Source organism: Oryctolagus cuniculus, chromosome 2, assembly GCF_964237555.1.
Source record: "Oryctolagus cuniculus chromosome 2, mOryCun1.1, whole genome shotgun sequence".
Lineage (NCBI taxonomy): Eukaryota > Metazoa > Chordata > Mammalia > Lagomorpha > Leporidae > Oryctolagus > Oryctolagus cuniculus.
In genome coordinates this window covers 190265608-190279376 of record NC_091433.1, presented here as the reverse complement: position 1 = coordinate 190279376, position 13769 = coordinate 190265608, and positions in this window count along the sequence as shown.

Genomic DNA, 13769 nt, shown 5'->3' with positions numbered 1-13769 from the left:
TCATACATAAGTTGATGATCAGAATGTTAATTGTTAAAAGGTTTTTAAGAAGACCATTGTGGCAAAGGGCTTACACATGTTCACACTATTGTGACGTGTCTTGATACCCACACTCTAACATAAGGCTGTTTTGGGGGAGGCTTTACTACCACGGCAATTTCAGGTTGCTTGTCACAGGAGGAATTCTGGAGTCTGTCCTGGGGAGGGAGGGAGGAAACATTTCCTCCAGCTCTTTGTTTGTTCTCAACCTCTGATATCCTTATCTGTAACAAAATCTTTTGAATCAGTAATTTCCTTCTGAGGTTTAATTTTGAGAAAGTTCTCAAAGTTGTGAAACAGTTACAAAATGAACAATGTTGGAACAATGTTGTAGGATTTTTTTATGAAGATATGAAACAATTTATAGACATTTTTATCCATGGTAAATATGTTTTTATATAATGAAGATATTACAAAACTATTTTGAACTTATTTTAGACTTACAGAAAATATACTACACAGGAGGAGAGTTCCCACATACCTGTCAAGCAGTGTCCTCAGATTCTTACTTCACTGGAACACAGTGAACAAAACCAGGGAATGAATGTTGCTACAATACTAGCACCTCAATTTTCCAGTTTAATAGATTCACTATTTTCTTCATAAACATTCTTTTTCTCTTGCAGGATCCTGTCAAGAATCTCTCTTTGGGGCTGACGTTGTAGCATAGTAGGTTTTGCCTCCGCCTGTCGCACTGCTATCCCTTGTGGGTGCCAGTTGGAGTTCTGGCTGCTCTACTTCCAATCCAGCTCTGTGCAAATGGCCTGAGAAAGCAGTGGAGGATGCTCCAAGTCCCTGGGCCCCTGCACCCACGTGGGAAACCCAGAAAAATCTCCTGACTTTTGGCTTCAGATGGGCCCAGCTCCAGTCATTATGGCCATCTTGGGAATGAACCAGCAGATGGAAGACCTCTCTCTCTCTCTCTCCCTCTCTTTGTAACTCTGCCTCTCAGTGAAATAGTGAAGTAAATCTTTAAAAAAAAATCTCACTTTGCTTGAAACTTATTTCTCCATAGTCTTCAAACTAGTGGAAGTTACTTGATCTTCTCATGTCGTTTATGATAAGGGGAGGTCTAACACATTGTGCTGGGTGAGGAACGTGCATGAACCCCACGTCCACCAATGCACAGACATGAGGGAATGCATGCTGTGACCTCTCCAGAAAGAGGGATCCAACCAGAAAACACCAGGAGAAAACAGCCAAAGGTGAAAAGTCCTGTTCTTATCCTTGGATGAGTGATTATACAGATTATTTCCCTTTTTTTCCTTGAATTTTGCAAGAATATACTTACAAATTATTTCATACTCACAGGTTTAGTACCCCATTAACCATAATGTTCAACACATACAAAGTAGAAAAATCACTGTCCCATGGAATATAGACAAGGGCTATAAACAATAATCAAATCATAAGATGGAATTTTCATTCTTTTACATTTTTTTGTATTCTATATTGACTACCACACATCAGAGAAACCATGATATTTGTCTTTTGAGACTGACTGACTTCTTTAAGCATAATGGTCTCTAGTGGCATCCATTTTTGTTGCAAAAGACGAGATTTCATTCTTTTTTATGACTGAGTCATACTCCATCATGTATACACCACGTTTTCTTTATCCAGTCATCAGGTGATGGACATCTCGGCTGATTCACATCTTAGCTATTGTGAATCGAGCTGTTGTAAACATTGGGTGTACAAATAACTTTCATATGCTGATTTCAATTCCTTTGGGTAAATTTCCAGTCGTGGAATGGCTGGGTCACATGGTAGATCTATTTTCAGACTTCTAAGGAATCCCTGCACTGTCTTCCATAATGGTTGTCCTAATTCATGTCTCCACCAACAGTGTATCAGGGTACCTTTATTTATTTATAATTGACTCATAAAAGTTGTACAATGTTGTGAGTTTCCATGTGATGTTTCAATACATGTATCCTTTGTGTATTGCTCAAAAGGTAAGCATATTTATTTCCTCAAGTATTTATCATTTCTTTGTGGTGAAAACACTCAGAGTCCTTTCTCTTGACTTCTTTGATAGTCTCAGTACATTGCAGTAATTTAGGCAGCCAACAATGCTACAGAGCTCCAGAATTGATCTCTCCTATCTGTTACTCAGTGCCCACTACCACCCTGACCATACGAGTCTCCCCTCTGTCTCCCCCTCAACGAAGTTGTTGGTACCCACTACTATACTGTCAATCTTCATTTTTGAAAATGCATTTTCATAAATGGTCATCCATTATTTAAATTCAGGGTGAGGGAAAGAAAAACTCCATATAAAGCAGTGAATTCTCTAAGCCAGAGAACTACATTGTGTAGGAGAGTCTGTCCTAGCATTTAATCTGTTTCTTCACTGCGTTTAGATACACACAACTTCCTCTTTTCTTCTAATCCTGATTTAGCTCATGTTTTGCCAACTCTTACTTTTTCTTCCTTCCCCTCCCCTACCCCTCAACATCTAATATACTGGAATGGAGCAAGTATCCAAGTGGGGGTGATTCAGAGGCTCAGGGAATTGAATGTAGCCTCGCTTAAGGAGTAGCAGACACACACTCACTGTAGGCCACAGACAGGCAGGGCTCCCCCTGAGTGGTGCCTGTTGGATGGTCGCCAGGCCTCCTGGGAATTTCTGATGTGTTCCCCACTGCCGCTGAGTTCTCCCACAGAACAAAGACGGAAGAAATGGAGTCCCTGAATCACTCTCTGTCCAGAGGTGCTAATACAAGAGACCAGTGTTGCTAGTCATAGGCTCCGGGGGTGTTGCAGCAAACTGCACTCTTGGTTGATTCCTCTTATAGGAATTTTTGTCACCCACATGAATGGCAGCAAAGCCCTGAGGAAGAGGAGCTCCGTAGAGGGTCCCCCACCCCCCCAGGCAAACAGCTGGGAGAGGGGGGGTCTCAGGAGTGGGGGGACTGCTCCCATCATACGCTGGGCAAACAGTCTTTGGTGTCTGTGGTTATGCAGAGGGCCTGCCTGGTGACAGGAAAAAGACCTGCCACGTTGAGCCCGTGGAACTTGGATCTGGCTCCTGGTTTAGCCACATATAAATAATGGTTCTCATTTACTGAGCACATGCCAGGTTCTCCTCCGTGCTAACAGCAGAACCGTCCTGCAGGACAGGCATCGTGTATCTCTCTGGCACACAAGGGGCTGGAGATTCTTACGGAATGTGCGACTCTGGGCTGTGAGATCCACGACTGCCTTCCTCCTCTGAATGATGAGAACAGCAGCCCCATCCTGCAGCAGCTTTGGGGATTAAATGAGCCACACAGAAGAGGCACTGACTGTGCTTCCCAAAGCCCAGTGGACATGCTGGAAGAGTTTCTCCTTCACGCCCAGGCTCCATGGCGATGCCGTTTCTGGACGCCTTGGCCCTGCTGAGATCTGGTGTGGATTTTTAGGTTTAAGCCTAGAATCCCAAGGATGTGCCAGGGATACAGACTCTCCCTGGAATCTTCCTGAAATGCAAACAGTTTGAAGGTCACTGAAAACTCCGTGCAGCGCATGTTTATATTTGTCTCGTAAACTCTCGTGGAGAATTTTCCAGGGAATGGCGGCGTCTCAGGAGACAACTTGCAGAGGCTCCTGTAACTCATTTGCTGTTTATTTTGGCCTCTGCCTCCTGAAAGGAAAAGGGAACTCAGTGAAAAATGTTAAACAAGGCCAAAGACATAAATATTTTTTTAAAAAGCCCTAAATAAAAAGTGTTAGGAGTCACTGCTGCCAGGCGATTTGTCAGTCCGTGGTGGCAGGCAGAGGAGCGGCTTCAGCATCCGTGCAGGTTCCCACCTCGGGCTCCTGGGTCCGCGCGGTAGAGTGAGAGGCATTCTGGGGAGGTGCAAGGGCTGACCACACGAGTCTTGGCAAAACGCTCAGCGAGTGTGGACTGCGTGCCCCTGGCTTCTGCGCTGTAGTCGTCTTTCTGTGGACTCATCTTCATATGTTAAAAACAGTGCATGGACTGAAATTCAGTGAGGAATGGGGATTCATTTCTTACCAAGTTTATATTTTTTAAAACATAGAGAAAAGCTAACTTTATTTATTATTTTTTTTTAATTGGTAGCTCTAACACAGGTATCAACTCAAGTAGCCACAACCACAATCAGAAAGTAGAATACATCTGTGATCTCACTACACTCTTTCTGCTCTTCGTACTCATACCTTCCCCTACCCTTAAGCCCTGTTCTCCATTCCTACTTGGCTTTACAGGAAAAACCATATAAAAAGAATTAGATAGCATATGATCAGCTGAGCCTGGCCTCTCTTTTTTTTTAAAGATTTATTTTATTTGTTTGAAATACAGAGTTACAGAGAGAGGTAGAGACACACAGAGAGAGGTCTTCCATTCCCTGGTTCACTCCGCAGATGGCCGCAATGGCTGGAGCTGCACTGATCTGAAGCCAGGACTGCCAGGAGCTTCTTCCAGGTCTCCCACGTGGGTGGAGGGGCCCAAGGACCTGGGCCATCTTCCACTGCTTTCCCAGGCCACAGCAGAGAACTGGATTGGAAGAGGAGCAGCTGGGACTAGAACCAGCACCCATATGGGATGCCAGCACTCAGGTCAGGGCTTTAACCCACTGCGCCACAGCGCCGGCCTCTGAGCCTGGCCTCTTCCATGCCTTCAAGATTTACCCAAGCTGTTGCCTGGATCAATAGCACGTTTCCCTTTGTTGTTTCATAGGGTCCATTGGATGGATGTGTGGGAGGAAAAAGAGCACTTGTCCCAAAGATGTCCTTATCCTGATCTTAAAAACCTATGGCTGTGTTAACTTACGTGACAAGGGGCCCATTGTAATCACATGAATCCTTTTAACAGGAAAGCAAGAAGGTCAAAGTCAGAAACAGGAGCTCCGACAACAGAAACTGAGTGGCAGCGGTGTCCTGTGAAGACGGAAGAAGGAATTTCATGCCAAGGAATGCAGAGGCCTCTGGAAGATGAGGAAATGGGTTTTACCTTGGAACCTCCAGAAGGAATGCGGCTTTGAGAAAGAGTTTGTTTTCAGTCTATTGAATGCGTTTTGCACTTCTGACTCCAGAAGTATCTGATAACACATTTTTGTTGTTTCAAACCACAAAATTGGTGGTGAAGGTTTACAGCAGCAGCCTAGGAATCTAATACAGGACAGACTATGGTTTGTTTATACATTCATCTGAGGAAGGGCATGTGTGAGACAGGCTAGAACCAGGACTCACTAAATCAAGCCCCTTCTGACCTGACAGCTGTCCATCTCCAGGCCCAAACCAATCAGGAGCAGAGAACCGCATGACCTTAACCTCAAACAGATCTCCTACTGCCGGTTAGGGACTTTCCCAGCCTGCACGCATGGCCAGAATAGCCCAATGTGAGTGACATGTGACCTTCCTGGGGTGGTGGTGGTGAGCAGCCCTGCCATTGTGAGCATATGCTATGCAAAAAAAAAAAAAAAAAAAAAAAAAAAAAAATTCACCCTTGCTCAGAACGCTGAGTGGAGTGCAGATAGAAGTGCCAAGGGGTCACTGCTATGCCCCCCTCAGCCCCACAAAAGCACCTGCTGGTAGAACCACTTTCCTCTGTGCTGTCTCCCTTGTGTCTGAGCATAATCCCCGACAGTGTGCACAAGTGTGTGTGTTTCAGCAGTCCTAGTTATGCTAGTGATGTCTCATTTTCTCAGGATCTGTTTTATAAATTAGTGAGAGAAAACTGCTGTAGTCACAGCGGCTGTCCTGAATTTGTGTTATTTCCTTTTTAGTTCTGAGGGTCTGTTATGAGATATAAACCATTAGGACCGTTGTGACTTTTTATCATTTTGTAATGCCTTACATTGTCCTTGCTGTTCTTTTGTGTTCAGAAACGTGTTGTGCTGATATATGCACAGCCGCCCCAGTTTTCTCCGTTTATGTGCTGTATCTTTTGCACTCTTTTACGTTGAAACAAATATCATTATATCTGAGATGAATCCCTTGTAGTCTTACTTAGTTGGCATTTTCTTGACCTGAAGATTTATGATCTGTTACCTGTATCAGGAGTCCTTTTTGGATGAATTCAGCAAGAGGCATTCTGTCACTATGACTCACTGTTTCAACCACTCACATCCATCAGGACATTATTTTTCTGGGGAAATACTGTACAGCATCTCTGGGGGGCAGATATGATTAATTCCTTCCATATTCCCCAAACCTTCTAGTAGAGACTCCCACCTCCCCATTTTTTTGATGCTAAATGATTCAGTTAGGTCTCCTGAATGTTGATCAACAGAACGGAGGACAGAGATGAAGGGTCTTGAATCTAATCAAAGGCGCAACTTGAGGATTGGATAAGATGGTGTATATTATGGAAGGAAAATGACAAGGATCTCTAGAAATATACAGCAGTACATTGGGTATTATTTTACTTAGGGATAGTCATCAGTCAAAAAGCTTGCTAAAGAAAAATCAGGAGAGAGAAGTTTTAAAACACGATGGTGTAGATTAACTAGTCCCGGACCTTCATGAGTCTGAGTGTGTGGTAAGAACTATCCAGGGAGGCTTTGTTCCTCCCAGAACCCAGGAGAGTTCAGATGGTTACTCCCAAGCTTCTCCGCATGGCTTGGTTCTCTCTTGTTCGTTCACTCTGTAACAGTGTTGCTTTGAGCTCCTGTCCTTGAGCATGTGTGTGGCCATTGAAATCTACCGGGGTTGCAAAATACTGCCTGGTATGTACTAATCTCTCTGGTCTTGTGTTTCTCCTAACCTCTGGTCTTTGAGCATTTCCCTTATTTCCTTGGCAGCTCAGCCACCCATCAAAAAAGATTTTATGTTGAGTTTTATGTGATTTTTATTCCAAGAGGAATTCCTTAGAGAGAAAGACCACCTCCCAAGGTCAATATTAAAAATGAATCATAATTACTTATACCTTTTTATGTCTAAGTACTAAACATTATAAGATGATTATTACCTTCTAAAACTTATTTTTGAGAATGTGAGAGAGATCAGAAATGCTCAATTATTGGATTGGGCATGGTGAGGCTGATGAAGTTGGCAGTGTGGGTGTGGAAGTCTGAAGTATATATAGTACTGCACATTTATCAAGTAGTTGACTCTCAATCCAAGGCCTTCTCTTATGTTCATGATATGAGACTGGGAGATGATAAATTACTTGCTGAGAATCCATTATCCCAAATGTTCAGGTTGGGACCAGAAGTGTTTCAGATTTCAGTTTATTCAGATTTTGAGATATTTTCATGCACATAATGATATATTTTTGGATTGAAACTAAGTTTAAACACAAAATTAATGTATGTTTCATATATAGTTGCCTTATACTAAGAGCCTGAAGATCGTTTATATGGTATTTTCAGTGCACTTGCATTTTATCCATGACATAATATTGAGCAAAGCTTTCCAATGCGGCATTAAATGGTATTCAGGTTTAGGATATATTGTATATATTCAGGTTTAGAATACATTGTATCCAGAAAGTCTTGGGTTTAGGAGCATGGCAGAGTTTGGATTTTCATGTTAGGCATGCTCAACTTGTATATAAAATTTCTCACAGTTCGTAGTCTCGTGTCCCAGCACATCCATTGCTGCTGCTTACAATTTCTCCTTTCTTTATCAGATGCCTAATTCTGCAGTGCATATATGGTGTGTTTCAATGGCTGACAGAAGCACCAGCAGAGACAGCTTTTGGATAAGCTGGACATCATGGGGGTCATCAGCATAAGGATAGAAGATTGTACACAGGACAGGCACAGTGGTGGTGATTTTCATTCATTCATTCATTCATTCATTCCTTTTGTTTCCTTTTATTTATTTATTTTAGAAGGGGAGAAGAGACAGATAGAGAGTATGCTCCCATCCACTGGTTCACTCCTCAAATACACTGGTTGGGATTGGGCCAGGCTGAAGCCAGGCATCAGGAACTCAATCCCAATCTCCTACATGAGTGGCAGGGACCCAACTACTTGAGCCACCACCTGCTGCCTCCCAGGCTCTCCATTAGAAGGAAACCAGAGTCAGGAATTAGAGGCAAGATTCCAACCCAGACACTCCAATATGGGATGCAGGTGTCTTTACAGGCATCTTTAGTGCTAGGCCAAACATCTGCCCCTCATATACTTAGTTTTAGTGCTTCCCCAGACAAAATCTATTGGGTAAGAACAGGTGCTCTTTCAAATCTGTGAAAACTAAGCCTCAGAGAGGTTAAGCAATTTTCCCAGTGCTACAAAACCACTATCACTTGTGGGGTGTGAGGTTAAGTGGCTCCTGACCACCCCTCTCAGTGACACCCCAGTGGCTGGACAGCAGGAGCTCTACCGAATTCAAGCTCACATCCCTACCAGAAGCTGGGGCTTATAGGACAACCCCACAGAATGAAATCAAGAGGACATACTATTGGGAACGAGTTTTTACAGGAGGTACCTTTCTCTGAAGGGAGGGGAGAACTTCCACTTTGATTATGGCCTTGTCTAAATAAGATAGAAGGTAGCGAACTCAAGAGGCTTCCATAGCCTTGGCAGCTCATGATAAGAGCCTCGGGTGATTACTGACATCATAAATCAGAGTGTCAATTGTTAAATCAACAACAGGAGTCACTGTGCACTTACTCCTCATGTAGGATCTCTGTCCTTAATGTGTTGTACTATGTGAATTAATGGTATAACTAGTACTCAAGCAGTACTTTGTGTGTCTGTGTGGGTGCAAACTGTTGAAATCTTTACTTAGTATATACTAAATTAATCTTCTGTATATAAAGATACTTGAAAATGAATCTTGATGTGAATGGGATGGGAGAGGGAGTGGGAGATGGGATGGTTGCAGGTGGGAGGGAGGTTATGGTGGGAAAAAGCTGCTATAATTCAAAAGTTGTATTTTGGAAATTTATATTTATTAAGTAAATGTTAAAAAAAGAGACTGAAAAATATAATTCTATTTTTCTTCAATTCTTGACTTCCCAAACTCCACTGCTGCTGAACTTTCTTCTGAGACAAATGCAGATAACCATGATGTGACTGGGTCTTACCCAACAGGACCCATTCTTTGTAATTTGATCTTACAAACATATTGGGGGCAGGCACCATGACAGAAGTTATGCTTAGGTAAACAACACAGTTTGAGAGTCTAAACCCTGTAGTCATTAAGGGGCTGTGCATAAACCATACTTTTTTCTATATCCTCACCTATGAAATGAAAATTAGTTTGGAAGGAAAATTATACAGAACACTTAGAAGAGTACCTGGCACACATTATCCTTTGGCTGTTTTTATTGTTAATTCAAACAATTATTAAAATATTTTATTTTATCTATTTGATAGGTACAGTGATGGAGAGAGGGAGAGTCAGAGAAAGAAAGAGCACTTTTATCTGCTGGTTCACTTCTCAAAAAGCCGCAGTGGCTAGGGCTGGGCCAAGCTGAAACCAGGAGACTGGAGTGCAGGGATGGAGTAGTAATCACGTTTAAAATCAGTAACACTGACTTCAAAATTAAATATATTATCATTCAACATTAATGTATACAATTTGCAACAAGCATTTATGACATACAGATACAGAGTTCTGTTTGGCCATGGCTCGTAAGTTAAGAAAGCATGATGTGAATTAGGCTGACTTTGGATAGTCCCTCTGAAATTGGTGACACGGGAGTGGCCCAAAGGCAGTGTCACTTACCCTACAGGAAGGACTGCGTGGCCTGCCTACATAGGCTGACTACATGTGAATGCTCAAGGAGCAGAGAGACAGGCTGACTGGACATTCTGAGCCAATGCAGCCTGAAAAATAGGAAGCCTTAACTGAATGAGGAGGTGGGAGAGAAACAATAACTCCTCTTCTGGAAGAAGCTGATGAACTGATTTAGACACGTAGACAGTTAAAAACCTAGGCATGTCTCAACACAGCTCGTCCTTTCTTAACATGCTGTTGCAAAAATAAATAGGGATTGAACAAATAAATAAGAGTACTTTATGTCCTCATAGGAAGATGTGAAAATAGATGTATTAATCATCTAATCTAGGTGTCCAACAGGGAAAGGATGAGTAAATAAGTCATGGCACATTTTATACACTAGAATTATGACATAGCAAATAAGGTCAGCTAAGTTGTAACGGGATGTGAAATTATGAGATCTAATAGAAAGGGCATATATAAGATGGGATGCAGAATGCAATCTTATTTTGTGAAATTACAATATGGAGGGAAAGAAACCCAGGAAACACTAAGTCTGTAGTTGTGATTGAGCTGTTGGACTGCAGCCGATTGTTTAGTATTTGCTCATGAGTTTTTGTTCTTTCCAAATATTCTATAATAAAAATGCATTCAAGTTTAATAAGTGAAAAGAGGTGAAGGTAATTGCCACATTATATGAGAATGGTTTTAAAATCACGTGGATAGTAGTATCAGCAAGAATGCATACGTAGTATCTGTGTGAGGATGCAGACAACGGTTTATTTTTGGAAAGTTGATGAATGTATGAGGTTCTAAGCACTTTATATTTTGTGAAAATATACTAAGGGTTTAACTAAATCCCTATAAAGAAATTAATAAAAAGTTAGTTTACTTTGGCATCATTTGGATGAATTGTGGGTCTTCCAGATAGGAGCAGCTGATTTCCTTGTATGGGAGTCAATAAACACAGCAAATGAGTAATACTTGTCATGTGAATCTTGGTGCGTTCCTTAATGCTAAAATGTAGACAATGATCCTTGCAAAATTATTTTGAATTTTGTATTAAAATGCAATATAAGGGCTGGCGCTGTGACACAGCGAGTTAACACCCTGACCTGAAGCATAGGCATCCCATATGGGCACCAGTTCGAGACCTGGCTGCTCCTCTTCTGATCCAGCTCTCTGCTATGGCCTGAGAAAGCAGTAGAAGATGGCACAAGTCCTTGGGCCCCTGCACCTGCATGGGAGACCAGGAGGAAGCTCCTGGCTACTGGCTTTGGATCGGTGCAGCTCCCGCCATTGTGGCCAATTGGGAAGTGAACCATTGGATGGAAGACCTCTCTCTCTCTGTCTCTCTTCTCTCTGTGTAACTCTGTCTTTCAAATAAATAAATAAATCTTTTTTTTTTGACAGACAGAGTGGACAGTGAGAGAGAGAGACAGAGAGAAAGGTCTTTCTTTGCCGTTGGTTCACCCTCCAATGGCCGCCGCGGCCAGCTCGCTGCAGCCGGCGCACCGCGCTGATCCGATGGCAGGAGCCAGGTACTTCTCCTGGTCTCCCATGGGGTGCAGGGCCCAAGCACTTGGGCCATCCTCCACTGCACTCCCTGGCCACAGCAGAGCTGGCCTGGAAGAGGGGCAACCGGGACAGAATCCGGCGCCCCGACCGGGACTAGAACCCGGTGTGCCGGCTACGCAAGGCAGAGGATTAGCCTAGTGAGCCGCGGCGCCGGCTAAATAAATAAATCTTAAAAAATGCAATCTAAAAACATGAAGTGTGATGCCTGGGGCTTAAATAATGTGGCCATAAATTATAGCTGCCATAATATTTCTGTACCTCATTGTCCACTTGCCTGTTTGTCCATATTATTCTATACAGTGGAGAGCATGTGCATTCTACATAGGCAGTGGCTATTTCTGCCTCATTCAAAAAGGCATTCTCACCACATAGAAAAGTGCTAGGGAGAGAAGACTATCAGTGAATATTTGTTAAACAAATGATGATAATAAAGAGTGCAGGATAGGACTGGGAGTGGAGCAGTGACTAGTCCAGGCCTGAAGCTGACCCAAGAGGGTCTAATCACAGTCATTTTGACTGATTGATTTGCAAGGCAGGGAGATAGAAAACAAGAGGAAGACAGGCAGATGGCTCCTGTTTGTTCCCATTTGCACCCATTTGCTTCGAGGATGAAGCTGGAGTTCAGGAACTCAATCCAAGTTTCTCACATGCATGGCTTGAGCCATCACCTGCTGCCTCCCAGGATGCACATTAGCAGAAAGCCAGAATCAGAGATGAAGCTGCTACTTGAATCCAGGCACTCTGTTGTGGGACGTAGGTGACCCAACCAGTCATTTTTTTAAAAAAAAAAATTATTTTGAAAGTCAGTCTGGAGATTCCTCAGAAACCTGAATATAACCCTACCATACAACCCAGCCATCCCACTCCTTGGAATTTACCCAAAGGAAATTAAATTGGCAAACAAAAAAAGCTGTCTGCACCTTAATGTTTATTGCAGCTCAATTCACAATAGCTAAGACCTGGAACCAACCTAAATGCCCATCACCAGTAGACTGGATAAAGAAATTATGGGACATGTACTCTATAGAATACTATACAGCAGTCAAAAACATATTTATTTTACAGGTAGGGTGACAGAGAGGGAGAGAGAGAGAGAGGTCTTCCATCTTTTGATTCACTCCTCAAATGGCTACAGGACTTGGAGTTGGGCCAGGACAAAGCCAGGAGCCAGTAACTATTCAAGTGTCCCATGTGGGTTGCAATAATCTAAGCACTTGGGCCATCACCCACTGCCTCCTATGTATATTAACAGAAAGCTGGATGAGGCCGGCGCCGCAGCTCACTAGGCTAATCCTCCGCCTGCGGCGCCAGCACACCAGGTTCTAGTCCCAGTCAGGGTGCCGGATTCTGTCCCGGTAGCTCCTCTTCTAGTCCAGCTCTCTGTTGTGGCCCAGGAGTGCAGTGGAGGATGATCCAAGTCTTTGGGCCCTGCACCCACATGGGAGACCAGAAGCACACACGCGGTGCACTAGCCGCAGCGGCCATTGTGGAGTGAACCAAAGGAAAAGGAAAACCTTTCTTTCTGTCTCTCTCTCTCACTGTCCACTCTGCCTGTCAAAAACAAAAAACCAAAACCAACCGAACAAAAAAAACCAGAAAGCTGGATGGAAGCAGAGTAGCTGGAGACTCAACCCAGGCACTCTGATACATCTGTGGGTGTCCCTAGCCCTGGTTTAACTTACTGTGCCACGATGCTCACTCACCAACCAAACTTCTTAACAGTTAGGCCAAATACCCACCTTACACCAGAATGATTCTTGAGGCTCTTGTATGTACATTGGGAGTGGTGGGAACTCTGCCGCTATGCATGTGCACAGATCAACACATGGCTTTTCCTGGTGGTGTGAAGTGGGCCTCTGTGACAGTGAAGTTAACATGGTCAGAGGCGTTGGGAGTGGTTGGATAGGAAGAAATCTTCCAAGTTCAGCAGAAGCATTTCCTGCCTCTGCCTTCTGTCCTTCTGTTGGCTCTGTTTTCTGTTATTTAGAGTCAAATGTGTTCTACATGGTAATCCTTTTGATTTGTACAGTTCCCCCATCTAAACTGGGAGGAATGGTAATTATTATCTTACAGCGTGTCCCTTTATATAAATTCACTATTTTCACATACATGTTATTTTATTTTAAAAAATATTTTATTTATTTATTTGAGAGATAGTTACAGACAGAGAGAGGGAGAAACAGAGAACAAGATCTTCTAGATCTTATATCTGCTGGTTCACTCCCTAAATGGCCACAATGACCAGACCTGGGCCTATTTGGAGTAATATTTGAAAGACAATAAAAATAACATTTGGCTCCTAGATGCTGTTTTTAATTTCCAAATTACATTCCTATCCAAAGTATAACTTGGTGCTCTTTTCATTACATAAATGTTGGAGCCAGGAACTTCTTCCAGGTCTCCCATGCAAGTGCAGGGACCCAAGAAATTGGGCCATCTTCTACTGCTTTCCCAGGCCATAGCAGAGAGTTGGATCGGAAGAGGAGCAGCTGGGACATGAACAGGTGCCCCTATGGGATGCTGGCACC